Source organism: Cherax quadricarinatus, chromosome 57 (assembly GCF_038502225.1).
Source record: "Cherax quadricarinatus isolate ZL_2023a chromosome 57, ASM3850222v1, whole genome shotgun sequence".
Lineage (NCBI taxonomy): Eukaryota > Metazoa > Arthropoda > Malacostraca > Decapoda > Parastacidae > Cherax > Cherax quadricarinatus.
This window is the reverse complement of record NC_091348.1, coordinates 25,783,375-25,795,987: the sequence shown is the minus strand read 5'-3', so window position 1 is coordinate 25,795,987 and position 12,613 is coordinate 25,783,375. Positions and strand designations below refer to the sequence as shown.

General features: G+C 48.3%; 1 non-coding gene across 1 annotated transcript; it reads left to right on the top strand.

Moving 5' to 3' along the window:
• The first annotated feature begins 201 nt into the window (after positions 1–201).
• Positions 202–285, top strand: TRNAL-UAA (transfer RNA leucine (anticodon UAA)). The gene has a single exon. It is a non-coding gene; the product is annotated as a tRNA-Leu (tRNA).
• The last annotated feature ends 12,328 nt before the right edge of the window (positions 286–12,613 follow it).

Sequence of the window (12,613 nt, the reverse complement as noted above, 5' to 3'; positions counted from 1 at the left end):
ACACTATATGCTATATGCATATAGTGGACTCAGTGGAGACAGGAACCATACATAGTTTTAAGAAGAGGTATGATAAACCTCATGGAGCAGAGAGAGAGAGAGAACCTAGTAGCGATCAGTAAAGAGGCGGTACCAGGAGCTATGAATCTATCCCTGCAACCACAAATAGGTGAGTACAAATAGGTGAGTACGCGTACGTACGTCAGGTTGGCCGAGTGGTCTAAGGCGCCAGATTTAAGCTCTGGTACTCGCAAGAGTGCGTGGGTTCGAACCCCACACCTGACACAGCAGGTGCTTATTTTTCAGAGATAGGACACAGTAACAGTGGGTCACAACTGGATGGTGAAGACTCAGATGAGTCATAGGGATGTTAAGAAGTATTTCTTTAGTCACAGTGTTATCAGGAGAGTGATATAGTGGAGGCAAGACCCATAAATAGCTTAAAGAATAATTACGATAAAGCTAATGGAACAGGTAGAGAGTGAACCTAATAGCGACCAGTGAAGAGGCGAGACCAGGAGCTGTAACTTGATCCCTGCAATCACAAATAAGTAAACACACACACACACACACACACACACACACACACAGGGGGCTTGTCAATGGTTATAATACGTGATAGCATCGTGAATAATCCCTCAAGTGTATACCAGAGTACCAAAAGTCAGGAAAAGTGAGGCGAGGGCCAACGTTTCTTTAGTTAATGTGAGAGTGCCAGTGCCAGTCTGACTGGCACTCTACCAGGAAAAGCCTTGACTTAGTTCCTCAGAAGTGGCTCGTTAATAAAATTAATGTCGAAAATATTATTAAATACCAAGTTGATGAGTAGAACACGTGCAGGTTTCTTCAGTCACATACAGAGGCAGCAGGTGCAGTGATGAGATGATGTAATCAGTCCATCAACCAATACAATTAATATCAGTGAGAAAAGATGGTGACCAGAAAATAAGTAAATGATTGTATCTGTATAGTGATTGTCTTGATGCAATGATAAGATTGTCGTGAGTGATCAGGAAGATTATCATGAGTGATCAATAAGACTGACATGTGAGTGATCAATAACAGTTAAGGATGCAGTATAGACATGTGTTGTGTACTGTACAACAACAGGATAGACCACACGGCATCACAATTGACCTGCTCCGCGCCGACGGCCAAACGTACGATACTCATCTGTATCTGGGAGTAAACTGGTCAGTTTTTTTTTCAGTTTACAGTGTCTCGTATTTAGGTGGAAGTGAAAGATCGAACTCTTAGAGTACCAGGGAATATGTAGGGGAAGCTCTAACAGGAGGTAATTAGTGCGTCATTAGGGATAATTCTTAACTGCACAGGCAGACAGTGTATCTATCTGCAGGTGTAAATGATTTCTATTTACACCAGTTTGTAAACCGACAGTCAGTATTCTTAGTGTGTAATAGTTAGGAACAGAGAAAGAAACCTACCACACACACACACACACACACACACACACACACACACACACACACACACACACACACACACACACACACACACACACACACACACACACACACACACACACACACACACACACACACACAAGAGCTGTGGCCTGTGTTGGCCAGGAGCTGTGCATCGACCCCTGCAACCACAACTAGGTGAGTACACACATATATTCACACATACACAGACACAACAGATGCACTCAGATCAGCAGACAGAACATAGCTGCCTTTACACAGGAAGGGTCGAAAAAACTGAAGACTTGATCACCAGTAAGTTGCAATCTGAAAAAGATATTGTGGGTGAGTAGGAAACTTGAGGAGTTCTGAAATGGGAACACAAAAGACAAGAAGACGAAGGGGAGCCGAGAAGAAAGAGGACCAAGAGGAAATTGATGGAACAGCGCTTAGAAGCAAGATGGAACAAGAGAGGGACAAAAATATAATGATTTTTGCACAGCGATTGACAATGTAGGGAAGAAATGTTCAGAGAGCATGTAACAGAGGTATAGGTGCCGCCACAAAGGTACAAAGCTTGGAAATGGATCTGAAGGAGCTGAGATGGGAAATGGAGATGCAGGGAAAAATAAGCAGGAATGGTAGAAGCAGGCGAGGGGAGAGAAGGAAGATTAGGGGAAGTAAACAAAATCTTTGCAGAAATACTCTTGGGCAACCGGTGGGCGTCTGATCAAAACAAACACAGAAATCTAAGGTGAAAGGAAGCGGGCAGAGGAAAGAGAGAAATTACTAAACGTTCATGGACTTCAGAAGCCTGAAAGAAGGACTCACGATCAAATATGTCAAGAATAGGACCAGAAGATTCGAGGCCAGTGTGACACAGATGGCAAATTTTCAGAGGCGTGGAAAGTACCAAGGAGGAAAATAAGTTCAGTCTAATTAACTCTCTAAAAACGACACATGAGAGAATCATGCATCAGAAACCCCAGTTAAGGCAGAAACAAAAATACCACCGAAAGGCTCTCGACCAGCAGAGTACAGGAGAGTACTAACTGCATTAAAATTTGCTGCCAATGAAACTAAAAAATCTAACAAAATGACGTACGTGCTTTGTTACATTTGGTCAACCACTTTGTATGAGAGTAAAGAATATAGCGTCTTAATGGCAAGACAGTCATGAAGGCTGATCCTACCTGCCGCCCTCTCCTGCGACCTAGCCTGCTAACCAATTATCTGAGACCTCAGATGTACATCTGTTTGCTGCTAGCACAATCTGCTCCCCTGTTTTCGATATTCGCCCCACGAGTGCTTATCTGCTGGGTTTATCCCTGGCATTTTCTCTATGACTGTAGACACTCCTCTCCATTGTTATTCTTCACTTATCCTGTCTTCCATGCTGACTCCCACAGGAATCTTTCCTAAACTCTTGTTCGTTCGTTCATGTATTCAAACTACCACGACCCTGCCACACCGGCTACCACGACCCTGCCACACCGGCTACCACGACCCTGCCACACCGGCTACCACGACCCTGCCACACTAGCTTCCATGACCCTGCCACACCGGCTACCATGACCTTGCCACACCGGATGCCATACCCCTTCCACAACGGATACCATGACCCTGTCCTCCGGCTACCATGACCCTGCCCTCCGGCTAAAATGACCCTACCCTCCGGTAACCATGATTCTGCCACACTGGCTACCATGACCCTGCCCCAGGCTAGCATGACCCTGCCTCCCGGCTACCATGATTCTGCCACACCGGCTGCCATGATCCTTCCAAACAGGCTACCATGACCCTGCAAGTGGCTACCATGACCCTGCCACACCGACTACCATGACCCTGCCACACCGACTACCATGACTCTGCCACACAGGTTACCATGTCCCTGCCCCCGGCTATCTTGACCCTGCAACACTGGCTGTCATGACCCTGCTCTCGGCCACCATGAAGCATAAGTACCATAACCCTGCAACACCGGCTACCACGAAAGTGTCACACCGACTACCATGTTCCTGTCACACCAGCTACCATAACTCTGCCCCTACTCCTACCATGACGCTGCCCTCCCCAGCTACCATCATCCTGCCCTCCCCGGATACAATGACCCAGCCCCAAACTACTGTGACCCTGCTGCTCGTGCTATCATAACCCTACCTTCGGCTACCATGATCCTGCTCCAGGCTACCATGACCCTGCCAATGGCTACTATGACCCTGCCTCCTGGTAAAATGACCTCTTGGCTGCCATAGCCCTCCTGCTACCATGGTCATGCCCTTGGCTACCATGATCCTATCTTCGGCTACCATGACCTCCCAGCTAGAATGAACCAGTCCCCAGCTACAATGAACCTGCCTCTGACTACCATAATCCTGTCTCTGGCTACCATGACCCTGACTACGGCAACCATGATCCTTCTACTGGCTACCACGATCCTTCCTCTGGTTACCATGACCTCCCGGCTTCCATGAAACTGCCCCAAGCTACCATAACCGTGGTTCCCGCTTCCACGACCCTGCTTCCCCCGCCTGCCATGAACCTGTATTCGGCTACCGTGATCTTGCCCCAGACTACCATGACCATGCCTCCGGCTACCATGTGATGCTACCCTTGGCTACCATGACCTATCGGATACCAAGACCCTGCCTACTGCTACCATAATCCTGCCCCTCCCTTCCAGGATCCTGCCTTCGGCAACCATGACCTCACGGCTAGTATAACCTTACTGTTACCAGGAACCTGGTTACTTGGTTATCGTCATTTACATTCTGAGTGCCGCAAAGATTAATCGCGAAAATTCCATTCGCGGAAAATTCGCTTAAAAATCTTGCAAAACTGGACACAGAGTTTGCGATTTTCGCGGAAGCAATTTCGTCCAGGACATCCCGTCCTCTGTTAGACTTCCAACATTTTTCTGTGGGATGAAGCGCAACAAACTACTCAGTATGTGGTGTGGGTGTACCACTCACAGTATGTGGTGTGGGTGTACCACTCACAGTATGTGGTGTGGGTGTACCACTCACAGTATGTGGTGTGGGTGTACCACTCACAGTATGTGGTGTGGGTGTACCACTCACAGTATGTGGTGTGGGTGTACCACTCACAGCATGTGGTGTGAGTGTACCACTCACAGTATGTGGCGTGGGTGTACCACTCACAGTATGTGGTGTGGGTGTACCATTCACAGTATGTGGTGTGGGTGTACCACTCACAGTATGTGGTGTGGGTGTACCATTCACAGTATGTGGTGTGGGTGTACCATTCACAGTATGTGGTGTGGGTGTACCATTCACAGTATGTGGTGTGGGTGTACCATTCACAGTATGTGGTGTGGGTGTACCATTCACAGTATGTGGTGTGGGTGTACCACTCACAGTATGTGGTGTGGGTGTACCATTCACAGTATGTGGTGTGGGTGTACCATTCACAGTATGTGGTGTGGGTGTACCATTCACAGAATGTGGCGTAGTTGTACCACTCACAGTATGTGGTGTGGGTGTACCACTCACAGTATGTGGTGTGGGTGTACCACTCACAGTATGTGGTGTGGGTGTACCACTCACAGTATGTGGTGTGGGTGTACCACTCACAGTATGTGGTGTGGGTGTACCACTCACAGTATGTGATGTGGGTGTGCCACTCACAGTATGCGGTGTAAGTGTACCACTCACAGTATGTGGTGTGGGTGTACCACTCACAGAATGTGGCGTAGTTGTACCACTCACAGTATGTGGTGTGGGTGTACCATTCACAGTATGTGGTGTGGGTGTACCATTCACAGTATGAGGTGTGGGTGTACCACTCACAGTATGTGGCGTGGTTGTACCACTCACAGTATGTGGCGTGGGTGTACCACTCACAGTATGTGGTGTGGGTGTACCACTCACAGTATGTGGTGTGGGTGTACCACTCACAGTATGTGGTGTGAGTGTACCACTCACAGTATGTGGTGTGAGTGTACCACTCACAGTATGTGGTGTGAGTGTCCCACTCACAGTATGTGGTGTGAGTGTACCACTCACAGTATGTGGTGTGGGTGTACCACTCACAGTATGTGGTGTGGGTGTACCACTCACAGTATGCGGTGTGGTTGTACCATTCACAGTACGTGGTGTAGGTGTACCACTCACAGTATGTGGTGTGGGTGTACCACTCACAGTATGTGGCGTGTGTGTACCACTCATAGTATGTGGTGTGGGTGTACCACTCACAGTATGTGGCGTGTGTGTACCACTCATAGTATGTGGTGTAGGTGTACCACTCACAGTATGTGGTGTGAGTGTACCACTCACAGTATGTGGTGTGAGTGTACCACTCACAGTATGTGGTGTGAGTGTACCACTCAGAGTATGTGGTGTGGGTGTACCACTCACAGTATGTGGCCTGGTTATACCACTCACAGTATGTGGTGTGGGTGTACCACTCACAGTATGTGGTGTGGGTGTACCACTCACAGTATGTGGTGTGGGTGTACCACTCACAGCATGTGGCATGGGTGCACCACTCACAGTATGTGGTGTGGGTGTACCACTCTCACAGTATGTGGGGTGGGAGTACCACTGACAGTTTGTGGTGTGGGTGTCCCACTCACAGTATGTGGCGTGGGTGCACCACTCACAGTATGTGGCGTGGGTGTACCACTCACAGTATGTGTTGTGGGTGTACCACTCACAGTATGTGGGGTGGGTGTACCACTCACAGTTTGTGGTGTGGGTGTCCCACTCACAGTATGTGGCGTGGGTGCACCACTCACAGTATGTGGCGTGGGTGTACCACTCACAGTTTGTGGTGTGAGTGTACCACTCAAAGTATGTGCCGAGGGTGTACCATTCAGAGTATGTGGTAAGGGTGTACCACTCACAGTATATGGTGAGGGTGTTCCACTCACAGTATGTGGTGAGGGTGTACCACTCAGTATGTGGTGTGAGTGTACCACTCACAGTATGTGGTGTGGGTGTACCACTCGCAGTATGTGGTGTGGGTGTACCACTCACAGTATGTGGCGTGTGTGTACCACTCATAGTATGTGGTGTGGGTGTACCACTCACAGTATGTGGTGTGGGTGTACCACTCACAGTATGTGGTGTGGGTGTACCACTCACAGTATGTGGTGAGGGTGTACCACTCAGTATATGGTGTGAGTGTACCACTCACAGCATGTGGTGTGGGTGTACCACTCACAGTATGTGGTGTGGGTGTACCACTCACAGTATGTGGTGTGGGTGTACCACTCACAGCATGTGGTGAGGGTGTACCACCCAGTATGTGGTGTGAGTGTACCACTCACAGTATGTGGTGTGGGTGTACCACTCACAGTATGTAGTGAGGGTGTACCACTCAGTATGTGGTGTGAGTGTACCACTCAGAGTATGTGGTGTGGGTGTACCACTCACAGCATGTGGTGAGGGTGTACCACCCAGTATGTGGTGTGAGTGTACCACTCATAGAATGTGGTGAGGGTGTACCACTCAGTATGTGATGTGAGTGTACCACTCACAGCATGTGGTGAGGGTGTACCACCCAGTATGTGGTGTGAGTGAACCACTCACAGTATGTGGTGTGGGTGTACCACTCACAGTATGTGGTGAGGGTGTACCACTCAGTATGTGGTGTGGGTGTACCACTCACAGTATGTGGTGTGGGTGTACCACACACAGTATGTGGTGTGGGTGTACCACTCACAGCATGTGGTGAGGGTGTACCACCAGTTTAGGTGTCCCTCTCAACAACAGTTTATGTGTCCCTCTCAACAACAGTTTAGGTGTCCCTCTCAACAACAGTTTAGGTGTCCCTCTCAACAACAGTTCAGGTGTACCTCTCAGCAACAGTTCAGGTGTCCCTCTCAACAACAGTTTAGGTGTCCCTCTCAACAACAGTTTAGGTGTCCCTCTCAACAACAGTTTAGGTGTCCCTCTCAACAACAGTCCAGGTGTCCCTCTCAACAACAGTTCAGGTGTACCTCTCAGCAACAGTTCAGGTGTCCCTCTCAACAACAGTTTAGGTGTCCCGCTCATCAACAGTTTAGGTGTCCCTCTCAACAACAGTTTAGGTGTCCCTCTCAACAACAGTTCAGGTGTCCCTCTCAACAACAGTCCAGGTGTCCCTCTCAACAACAGTTCAGGTGTCCCTCTCAACAACAGTTTAGGTGTCCCTCTCAACAACAGTTCAGATGTCCCTCTCAACAACAGTTTAGGTGTCCCTCTCAACAACAGTTTAGGTGTCCCTCTCAACAACAGTTTAGGTGTCCCTCTCAACAGCAGTCCAGGTTTCCCTCTCAACAACAGTTTAGGTGTCCCTCTCAACAACAGTTCAGGTGTCCCTCTCAACAACAGTTCAGGTGTCCCTCTCAACAACAGTCCAGGTGTCCCTCTCAACAACAGTTCAGGTGTCCCTCTCAACAACAGTCCAGGTGTCCCTCTCAACAACAGTCCAGGTGTCCCTCTCAACAACAGTTCAGGTGTCCCGCTCAACAACAGTTCAGGTGTCCCTCTCAACAACAGTTCAGGTGACCCTCTCAACAACAGTCCAGGTGTCCCTCTCAACAACTGTTCAGGTGTCCCTCTCAACAACAGTTTAGGTGTCCCTCTCAACAACAGTTCAGGTGTCCCTCTCAACAACAGTTTACGTGTCCCTCTCAACAACAGTTCAGGTGTCGCTCTCAACTACAGTCCAAGTGTCCCTCTCAACAACAGTTCAGGTGTCCCTCTCAACAACAGTCCAGATGTGCCTCTCAACAACAGTTCAGGTGTCCATCTCAGCAACAGTTCAGGTGTCCCTCTCAACAACAGTCCAGGTGTCCCTCTCAACAACAGTTCAGGTGTCCCTCTCAGCAACAGTTCAGGTGTCCCTCTCAACAACAGTCCAGGTGTCCCTCTCAACAACAGTTTAGGTGTCCCTCTGAACAACAGTTTAGGTGTCCCTCTCAACAACAGTTTAGGTGTCCCTCTCAACAACAGTCCAGGTGTCCCTCTCAACAACAGTTCAGGTGTCCCTCTCAACAACAGTCCAGGTGTCCCTCTCAACAACAGTCCAGGTGTCCCTCTCAACAACAGTTTAGGTGTCCCTCTCAACAACAGTTTAGGTGTCCCTCTCAACAACAGTCCAGGTGTCCCTCTCAACAACAGTTTAGGTGTCCCTCTCAACAACAGTTTAGGTGTCCCTCTCAACAACAGTTCAGGTGTCCCTCTCAACAACAGTCCAGGTGTCCCTCTCAACAACAGTTCAGGTGTCCCTCTCAACAACAGTTTAGGTGTCCCTCTCAACAACAGTTCAGATGTCCCTCTCAACAACAGTTTAGGTGTCCCTCTCAACAACAGTTTAGGTGTCCCTCTCAACAACAGTTTAGGTGTCCCTCTCAACAGCAGTCCAGGTTTCCCTCTCAACAACAGTTTAGGTGTCCCTCTCAACAACACAGGTGTCCCTCACCACAACAGTTTAGGTGTCCCTCTCAACAACAGTCCAGGTGTCCCTCTCAACAACAGTTGAGGTGTCCCTCTCAACAACAGTCCAGGTGTCCCTCTCAACAACAGTCCAGGTGTCCCTCTCAACAACAGTTTAGGTGTCCCTCTCAACAACAGTTCAGGTGTCCCTCTCAACAACAGTTTAGGTGTCCCTCTCAACAACAGTTCAGGTGTCCCTCTCAGCAACAGTTCAGGTGTCCCTCTCAACAACAGTCCAGGTGTCCCTCTCAACAACAGTTCAGGTGTCCCTCTCAACAACAGTCCAGGTGTCCCTCTCAAAAACTGTCCAGGTGTCCCTCTCAACAACAGTCCAGGTGTCCCTCTCAACAACAGTTAGGTGTCCCTCTCAACAACAGTTTAGGTGTCCTTTTCAACAACAGTCCAGGTGTCCCTCTCAACAACAGTTTAGGCGTCCCTCTCAACAACAGTTCAGGTGTCCCTCTCAACAACAGTTTAGGTGTCCCTCTCAGCAACAGTCCAGGTGTCCCTCTCAACAACAGTTTAGGTGTCCCTCTCAACAACAGTCCAGGTGTCCCTCTCAACAACAGTTTAGGTGTCCCTCTCAGCAACATTCCAGGTGTCCCTCTCAACAACACCCACTCAGTATGTGGTGTGAGTGTACCACTCAGAGTATGTGGTGTGGGTGTACCACTCACAGTATGTGGTGAGGGTGTACCACTCACAGCATGTGGTGAGGGTGTACCACCCAGTATGTGGTGTGAGTGTACCACTCACAGTATGTGGTGTGGGTGTACCACTCACAGTATGTGGTGTGGGTGTACCACTCACAGCATGTGGTGAGGGTGTACCACCCAGTATGTGGTGTGAGTGTACCACTCACAGTATGTGGTGTGGGTGTACCACTCACAGTATGTGGTGTGAGTGTACCACTCACAGTATGTGGTGAGGGTGTACCACTCAGTATGTGGTGTGAGTGTACCACTCAGAGTATGTGGTGTGGGTGTACCACTCACAGCATGTGGTGAGGGTGTACCACCCAGTATGTGGTGTGAGTGTACCACTCACAGTATGTGGTGTGGGTGTAGCACTCACAGCATGTGGTGTGAGTGTACCACTCACAGTATGTGGTGAGGGTGTACCACTCAGTATGTGGTGTGAGTGTACCACTCAGAGTATGTGGTGTGGGTGTACCACTCACAGCATGTGGTGAGGGTGTACCACCCAGTATGTGGTGTGAGTGTACCACTCACAGTATGTGGTGTGGGTGTACCACTCACAGTATGTGGTGAGGGTGTACCACTCAGTATGTGATGTGAGTGTACCACTCACAGTATGTGGTGTGGGTGTACCACTCACAGCATGTGGTGAGGGTGTACCACCCAGTATGTGGTGTGAGTGTACCACTCACAGTATGTGGTGTGGGTGTACCACTCACAGCATGTGGTGAGGGTGTACCACCCAGTATGTGGTGTGAGTGTACCACTCACAGTATGTGGTGAGGGTGTACCACTCACAGTATGTGGTGTGGGTGTACCACTCACAGTATGTGGTGTGGGTGTACCACTCACAGTATGTGGTGAGGGTGTACCACTCACAGCATGTGGTGAGGATGTACCACCCAGTATGTGGCGTGAGTGTACCACTCACAATATGTGGTGTGAGTGTACCACTCACAGTATGTGGTGTGGGTGTATCACTCACAGTATTTGGTGTGGGTATACCACTCACAAAGTTAAAGAATGAGACATATGGGAATCTGTGAGGAAACGTTTCACCACACAGTGGCTTCGTCCGTCCAGTACATAGAAAAATGGGTAAGGAGAGGAGCAGTTTGAGGTAATTAGTCCCTCAGCCTGTAATCGGTGTGTTCAGTCCATCACTCTTGTAGAAAGTACAGCAATGAACGGAGACGTGGCTTATATACTGTAGTCAGGTGAGTGGAAGCAGGAGGAGTCGGGATCACACTGGATCCATCCACTAGTGTGAGTAGGTCTTCGATCAGAGGTTGGACAAGTATTGAAGAATTCCTTGTATCAAGATCCCATAATGTTGTAGTGTCGACAGATGAAAAATAGGATAAATAGGCTACTTTCTTGGGTAACTAAATTGGATTTCAAAATTTTGTCTTATTTTCTTCGCAGTTCTGATTCAGGAGGAAAATCAGATGCACTTTTTTTATGGTTACATCCATAGTTTAAATTCCTGGGTTTAAAGTGGGTTATGGTTGTGTGAGAGATAAGACACTCAGCTTTTACAACCTTACAGTGTGTTATGGTTGTGTGAGAGATAAGACACTCAGCTTTTACAACCGTAGATGTAAAAGTAATATCAGTCTTAAGTATTTATTAATCAGAAAAAATACTTATCTAAATTGAGCCGCTTTGCGACCGCCGCAAGAGTGTAACTTGTGTGTACTGTGTGTACTTGTGTGTACTGTGTGTACTGTGTGTACTGTGTGTGCTGTGTGTGCTGTGTGTGCTTGTGTGTACTGTGTGTACTGTGTGTACTGTGTGTGCTGTGTGTACTGTGTGTACTGTGTGTACTGTGTGTACTGTGTGTACTTGTGTGTACTGTGTGTACTGTGTGTGCTGTGTGTACTGTGTGTACTGTGTGTGCTGTGTGTACTGTGTGTACTGTGTGTACTGTGTGTGCTGTGTGTACTGTGTGTGCTGTGTGTACTCTGTGTACTGTGTGTGCTGTGTGTACTGTGTGTGCTGTGTGTACTGTGTGTGCTGTGTGTACTGTGTGTACTGTGTGTACTGTGTGTACTGTGTGTGCTGTGTGTACTGTGTGTGCTGTGTGTACTGTGTGTACTGTGTGTGCTGTGTGTACTGTGTGTACTTGTGTGTACTGTGTGTACTGTGTGTGCTGTGTGTACTGTGTGTGCTGTGTGTGCTTGTGTGTACTGTGTGTACTGTGTGTACTGTGTGTACTGTGTGTGCTGTGTGTGCTTGTGTGTACTGTGTGTACTGTGTGTACTGTGTGTACTTGTGTGTACTGTGTGTACTGTGTATACTGTGTGTACTGTGTGTGCTGTGTGTGCTTGTGTGTACTGTGTGTACTGTGTGTACTGTGTGTACTGTGTGTACTGTGTGTGCTGTGTGTGCTTGTGTGTACTGTGTGTACTGTGTGTACTGTGTGTACTTGTGTGTACTGTGTGTACTTGTGTGTACTGTGTGTACTGTGTGTGCTGTGTGTGCTTGTGTGTACTGTGTGTACTGTGTGTACTGTGTGTACTGTGTGTACTGTGTGTGCTGTGTGTGCTTGTGTGTACTGTGTGTACTTGTGTGTACTGTGTGTACTTTTGTGTACTGTGTGTACTTGTGTGTACTGTATGTACTTGTGTGCACTGTGTGCACTTGTGTGTACTGTGTGTACTTGTGTTTACTGTGTGTACTTGTGTGTACTGTGTGTACTTGTGTGTACTGTGTGTACTTGTGTGTACTGTGTGTACTTGTGTGTACTGTGTGTACTTGTGTGTACTGTGTGTATTTGTGTGTACTGTGTGTACTTGTGTGTACTGTGTGTACTTGTGTGTACTGTATGTACTTGTGTGTACTGTGTGTACTTGTGTGTACTGTGTGTACTTGTGCGTACTGTGTGTACTTGTGTGTACTGTGTGTACTTGTGTGTTCTGTGTGTACTTGTGTGTACTGTGTGTACTTGTGTGTACTGTATGTACTTGTGTGTACTGTGTGTACTTGTGTGTACTGTATGTCCTTGTGTGTACTTTATGTACTTGTGTGTACTGTGTGTACTTGTGTG